The sequence below is a fragment of the Aethalodelphis obliquidens genome, unplaced genomic scaffold, assembly GCF_003676395.1.
Source record: "Aethalodelphis obliquidens isolate GAN/ISIS:26980383/991018 unplaced genomic scaffold, ASM367639v1 scaffold49, whole genome shotgun sequence".
NCBI lineage: Eukaryota > Metazoa > Chordata > Mammalia > Artiodactyla > Delphinidae > Aethalodelphis > Aethalodelphis obliquidens.
This window is the reverse complement of record NW_020837993.1, coordinates 13796969-13804365: the sequence shown is the minus strand read 5'-3', so window position 1 is coordinate 13804365 and position 7397 is coordinate 13796969. Positions and strand designations below refer to the sequence as shown.

General features: G+C 38.9%; 1 pseudogene; it reads right to left on the bottom strand.

Annotated features, from left to right (window-relative positions):
* Nucleotides 1-6075: 6075 nt before the first annotated feature.
* Nucleotides 6076-6605, bottom strand: LOC113607631 (60S ribosomal protein L9 pseudogene; annotated as a pseudogene).
* Nucleotides 6606-7397: the final 792 nt, after the last annotated feature.

The following is a 7397-nucleotide window of genomic DNA, read 5'->3' as shown; positions in this document are numbered from 1 at the left end:
GTGGCACTGGGTGTCACCTCCCCCATATTTGATGCTTGTCTGCCCCACTTTCAGTATCTTCACGTCATTGCCAAGAGCATTTTATGGCTGCTGGAGTCCTGCTGCTGTACTTCCAGAGCTGGTGGAAGTGCCACAGAATGAAGGCTCTCAACTAGTGAGGGGAGCTGATAAATGTTTAGCTCAAACACCCTGTGGTAGGATCATTCTGGAGAGTATCTTTGTCTTAGCTTTCAGAGTTCCCTAGAGGGACTGTGCTCCAGTTACCCAGAAAGGAAACTTTCTTGATAACACACTCTTAGTTGTCTATCTTCACTTCCTGGCCTCACTGTTTCCATCATCTCTATTTGTGTTTCCTCCACCTTCCAGATAAACTACTTTACCTGAATTCTCTTCTTAAGGTTTGCTTCTAGAAAAATCGAAACTAAAGAGAAAAATTCTAACCTAATATTTCAAAATCATTTTAAATGAAAAAACACCTAAGAGTCATGAATACCATAAAGAGGAATAGAAAATAGAAAGGAGAAGAGTGAAATTTTCAAACAGAAATATAGAAAAGATAAAAAGGGCATGAGAGAAAGGAATACAGGTAGATTTGTAAGAGGGCTCAACATATTTAACACTGAAATCCTCCAGCAAGAACGCTAAAACAATGAAACGGACACATATTTCAAACTAAAATTCAAAGAAGCTTTTAAAATATTTAAGTTTATATATTGAAAGCACCCTACATAAGTGAAAGAAGTCAGTCTCAAAAGGTTATACATTGTATGATTCCAACTGTATGACATTCTGGAAAAGGCAGAACTATGCACACAGTGAAAAGAGCAGTAGTTGCTGGAGGCCCAGGGAGAGGGAGGGATGAATAGGCAGAGCACAGGAGATTTTTAGGGCATTGGAACTATTCTGTATGTTACTGAAATGTTGGGTATGTGACATTATACATTTATCATAACTCAGAGAGTGAACCCTGATGTAAACTATGGACTTTAGTTAATAATGCATCAATATTGGTTCATCAGTGATAACAAATGTACCACACTAATGCAGTAAGTTAATAATATAGGAAACTGTGTTGAGAGAGAGAAATAGTATATGAGGATGCTCTGTACTTTCTGCACAATTGTTGTGTAAACCTAAAACTGCTATAAAAAATAAAGTCTATGAATTTAAAGTAATGTTAAAACTGTTATCTTGATTTCAGGAAAGATATGCAATCTAATGGAAAAGTATTAACTAAGAAAAAATCACATAATGCAGTGTTTCTACAGGGGATGTTTTTGTCACTTGGCCTGTGAAATGCTCAGGCCATGTGGTCAAAGGTGATTTCAGTGCTAAGTTACTTTGGGAATCCTTGCACATTTTATTTCTTTTAGATATTTATAACACTCATTAGCATATTTAAAGCTCTGAGAAGTCTCGAAATAATGCATCTCTTTAAACCAGGATTTTGGACTTAGTAGAACCCTGAATCCATTGATTTTGCTTTGGATATTGTTATTGTCATCCTAAATAATACTCTTACCAATATGTCAGGCAAGAGGGTGACACAGTGACCTAATTACATCATAATACCTTTCACTTTATCACATTTACATATTTCCAAACAACTCATTGTGTGTTTTTTCATCTTTCCAAAATAGGTGTTTTCCTTCCCCTAGAAGAAGATGCAGCCCACAGAGCTCAGGCAACATTGCAAGTTCACTAAGTGCAGATTCCCTCTTGGAATCTGCTTCACATCACTTTCTGTTGAGCTCACAGCCATGGGAGCATTGCTCAGCTGAGTCCATCAAAGTTCGGTTTGTCTTGTATACTGGAAATATGTTGGATGGAAGGGCCCTACAGAGGGGAGGTACCATCCCTTAGGGTCCATGAGTGCCCAAGCATATTAAATAAATGCAGAGAATCATAGAAATAAAATAGTTCAATGTTACCTTTTCATAAATGGGAAAATTGAGGCCTGGTGACCTTAAATGATTTGTCAATTTGCAGAGTGAAGAGGCTGGTCTGAGTCTGGAGTGCATGACTGGCTCTTCAAGCCCCATCTCCACTTTAACCCACTGTTTCTCTTTCCCATCTCTGGCCCTTGCAGTCTCCCTTGTTAGTCTTCTTTTTGCCTCTTCTTCTGATGGTTGGAAGGCCCAGGACTCAATCACTGGACTTCTCGTTTCTATCTACATATGCTCCCTACACAATCCCATGGTTTCTAACGGCTTCAGCTTTCCCTTCCCTATTCCCTCCCAGCCTTTCCCACTGCTCTCCATGCCCTGAAGGGTTAACCTCCATGGGCTGCACTGCCTGGGCTTCCTTGCCTCTGACTTCTGGTTGGGTCCAGTCAATGGGAAGCACCTGTAGGAGGTCAGGGAGAAGGTGGAGAGAAATGTTGGGAGTATTAACTCCTTGGCTCCCAAACTGCCAGAATGTGGCCTTTACCTAAGGCAACTGCTCCTTTTGGGCAACGCTGCTTCCATGGCTTCAGCTGCTCCTGGATTCTTAAAACAGTTTCCCACTATTTTTATTCCCTGTGTGCTGATAGAGATCCCTGCTGGTGCCCTCTGTGAAACTCTCTTCAATTACCTTTGTCCCACCTTTTTTTTTTTCTTACCAGAACTTCTAAACCTACAGACAACATTTATTGGGTTGAAGACCCCCAAATGTGCATCTCCACCTCAGATATTACTCAAGAACTCAACATTCATATCTAATAGGCATTTCAAATTTAAAATACCTATTACCCAGCTCGTGATACATTTTTCTCCAATTTGATCTTTCCACAGACACATATTTTAGGTGGTGGGCCATCCTTTCAATTGTTCAGAACTTAGCTCCACTGTCTCTCTTACACCCACATCTAAACTGCAGCATAGTCTGTGGCTCTACCTTTGACCATTTTCAACACCTCCACTGCCACCATTTTGGCCCACACTGTCATCATCGCTTGTTTGGATTATTGCAACAGACCCCAGGCTTCTCTTGCTCCATGCAATCTCTTCTCGGCACAGGTCCTACTGAAAGGAAGTCATATGTCACTACTCTGCCCAAAACCTTCCAGTGGCTTCACCTGTCACTCAGAACCAATAATCAAATGTCTCTGTTACCTCCAGAGTCATGCGACTAGCCCTAAAGTTCTGTGTCCTCATTGTCTCAAGCCTCCATCACCCACTCCTCCAGCCACACTTGGCTCCTCCCTGACCCTTGAATATACTCAGTGCACCACTTCCCTTTGCCTCAGTGATCTTCCCCAGATTTCTGCAGGATTCACTCCCTCACTGTCTTCAAGTCCTGACTCCAGGGTCATTTTCCCTGGACATCCCTTTTTTTTTACACCTTCTTTGGAGTATAATTTCTTTACAATGTTATGTTAGTTTCTGCTGCACAACAAAGTGAATCAGCTATATGTATACATATATACCCATATCCCCTCCCTCTTGAGCCTCCCTCCCACCCTCCCTATCCCACCCCTCTAGGTCATCACAAAGCATCGAGCTGATCTCCCGGTGCTATGCAACAGCTTCCCGCTAGCCATCCATTTTACATTTGGTGGTGTATATATGTCAATGCTACTCTCTCACTTCATCCCAGATTCCCCTTCCCCCCCGTGTCCTCAAGTCTGTTCTCATGTCTGCATCTTTATTCCTGCTCTGTCACTAGGTTCATCGGTACCATTTTTTTAGATTCCATATATATGTCTTAGCATACCGTATTTGTTTTTGTCTTTCTGAATTACTTCATTCTGTGTGACAAACTCTATGTTCATCCACTTCATTACAAATAACTCAATTTCATTCCATTTTATGGATGAGTAATATTCCATTGTATATATGTGCCACATCTTCTTTATCCGTTCATCTGTTGATGGACATTTAGGTTGCTTCCATGTCTTGGCTATTGTAAATAGTGCTGTAATGAATGTTGTGGTACATGTATCTTTTTGAATTATGGTTTTCTCAGGGTATATGCCCAGTAGTTTCCCTGGACATCTTATCTGAAATTTCAAACTGCTCCACCATCAATACTTCCTCTCTACCTGCTTTGTCTTATTTTTCTCCTTCGCCTTATCACTAGCTAATATGCTATATAAACAACTTGGTTTTCTTTTTCTTTTTAAAAAATGTCTTCCCACAAGAATGCAAGCTCCATGAAGCATCATAGTTTTCTATTTTACAAATGAAAAAGCTGAGATGTAGGGAAGTAAAAGGATTTGAACAGTATTCCAGGGCTAGTGAGTGAAGTCTCCTGGGTCCAAATGATGAACTTGCTTGAATCTCCTCCAAAAGAGGAGATTTTTTAGGTAAGAGGTGGAAAACTGAATAGAACTTGTAGACCTGGAAACATGGGAAATAAGAGGCAGTTTTTAGGGGTGTTACAAAAATGCTACTTCATAACAGTAATTTATACACTTTTGGGGTGAAAGGAGGACTGTTTGTTTTAATTACATGCCTGAACCTCCCCCTCTTTGTATTAAAGTGTATCCTTCTTCCATAGGCCTGTGACCCAGATGAACATGGAGTGAGAATTAACCAAAAGAGTAGAGAGTGGATAGTTACAGAGCACTTGGGCTCTACAGGCACACCATCTTCACATGCATTATCTAATTTCCTCTTCACTTACTTCCTATAGGAAATTACTGTTTAGGGATGAAGGATCAAAGGGCCTAAATCGCTTGTCCAGGGTCACCTGATTAGGAAGCTGTAATGTCAGTGCTTGAACTCCAAATTTGTCAGTTCCAATACTTGTACTCCTAACTACAGGTATTGGGGCTGACTCCTAACTACTCCTACCTAAAAAGTTCAGGTTTCTGTAAAACAGTGCAGGGAATCCCAGTTTCCAGGGTCATTTTATTACGGTCACATTGCAATAATTCCATATTGACTGAGTGTGTACTGGAAAATTTCTTTGCTTACTTTAGAAAATCCATTATGTTTCTTTTTAACCATGGGGCTCTTAGATGTTAATTTCTTCTGAGCACTTGAGAAGTGTTTTAATTTATGCTGGCACTTGAATTAGTATGGTGTCGTTTCAAAAGATGATGATAATTCAAAATTTTGAAGCATGGAAATTATCTGGTCAAAACAAAACCAGAAACTAACACAGGTAACATTGCAGTAGGTAGTATCTTTCCCTTGAGACAGTTGCAAGAGATAACAAGTGTTAGTAAGGATGTGGAGAAAGGGGAACACTTTTGCACTATTGGTGGGAATGTAAATTGGTGCAGCCACAATGGAAAACAGCATGGAAGTTACTAAAAAAAGTAAAAGCAGAACTACCATATCATCCAACAATATCACTTCTGTGTATATACCCAAAGGAAATGAAAACAGGATCTTGAAGAAATATGTATACTCCCATATTCATTACAGCATTATTCACAATAGCCAAGATATGGAAACAACTGAAGTGCCCATCAAGGAATGAATGAATAAAGAATATATATGGGTATTATTCAGCCATGAGAAAGGAAGATATATTGCCCTTTGCAACAACATGGATAGACCTCGAGGGCATTATGCTAAGTGAGATAAGTCAGAGAAGGACAAATACTATATGATCTCACTTATATGTGGAATCTAAAAAATCAGACTCATAGAAATAGAAAGTAGAGTGGTGATTACAAGAGGCTGTAGGTAGGGGAAATGGGGAGAGGTTGGTCGAAGAATACAAACTTCCAGTTATAAAATGAATAACCTCTGGTGATCTAATGTATAGCATGGTGATTACAGTTAATAATGCTATATTCCTATATACTTGAAAGAAGTTGCTAGGTGAGTAGATCTTAAATGTTCCCACCACGAAAATTAAATGGTAATTATGTGCTATGATACCGGTGTTAGCTAATTCTGAGGTGGTGATCATTTTCCTATATAAAAGTGTATCAAATCAACATGTTACACACCTTAAACTCACACAATTATATATGTTGATTACATATCAATAAAGCTAGAAAATAGAAGGAATATGTATCAGGTCTTTCTTTGATCAATAAAATAATTTTATTGTGTTTAAAAAAATATCACAAACAGTTCTTAGGTAAATCCAGCATCTTGTTCGTATAGTTGAACAACTCCTGTATCTTATCCATCAGCATGCTTCCTTACAGAAATAGGTACCATTCCAAAATTTCTGATATTCTTTATTTTTAACTTTCATGGTTTGATAAATCAATGCAGCTGAATTTGATACACATTCAATATCATTTCTTTAGAAAATTAATTCATTTTTCTGGCTTGAAACATCAAGCAAGCAACACCTGACTTCATTCAAACCCTGCAGATATATTTTCACCCAAGAAATTGTGGATGTCAATGAGACATCTTCTCTCCTAATAAGAACATTGTTTGGAAAGTGAGTGCAGGCAGACCTCATCCTGTAATGGAGGCCCCATCACAACAGATAGTGCAAACAGTAGCCATTTCCTTTCCTTTTCCCTACCATTCATCAACCCAGAGCTGCTTGTTTTTCTTCCCAAGGAAGCTGAGCTTCACATTGATGTGATTGGAGTTCCTCTGCAGGATTCCTCTGGGATTCTTCATAAAATCTGGGTTTTCCTTCAGAGCAATGTTGACATTTTGTGAGATACCAACTCTCTGGTTGCTGAGAATGGTCGTCATTCTTGCAGCAGCTGCTGCAAAGAGAGGACCATGGTTTTTATTTCCACACCTTCCTTAGTTACTTTTTCTGAGCTCTACCTATGGTATGTGCTCCAGGCATGTTGAACTTTTACATCGGACATGTTGTCTCTGTTCTTTTTAGACCTTTTACTCATTTATGTGTTTACTCATCTACAATAAATTATTTCTTGTGTGTGTGTGTGTGTGTTTAAGCAGACATGGATATCTCCTTTCCTTGTTGCCAAAATATCTGGTTATCTGTAGTTGGATTTGCATTCCTATTTTTTAATATAGGCTGAGATGGCTATCAAGAGGCACAATGTTTGTGTCTGGGGGCAGCAAACAGAGTGTTTAGAAAGAAACCTGGTTTCTTTCTTTCTTTTAAATTATTGAGACTTGTTTAACGATCTAGGTTATGCTCTATGTTTTCTTTCCTGCAAGAAAACCACTCTCTACTTGCCTTTTGAGAGGCAAAACATGTTTATATCCTGACTTGTTTAAGTTTCCAGGACTCTTTCTATGTGCAGCCAACAAATTGAAATAAGTATGTAAACACATATACTTTTAAAAATAGCATCACAGTATAAGCATTGTTATAAAACTTGCTTTTTTTCATTTGACAATATATGTATTGAAAACCAATGGAATTATTTATCAATAAAAGAGTATCATATCTGCTTAAAAATAATTCTGGGTGGGAGGTGGAGGGAATTAAGTGAGTGAGGGCAGAGATGTAACAAGAATGGCCATGAGCTGACAGCAGTTGAAGCTTGGCAATGTGTAAAAGACTTC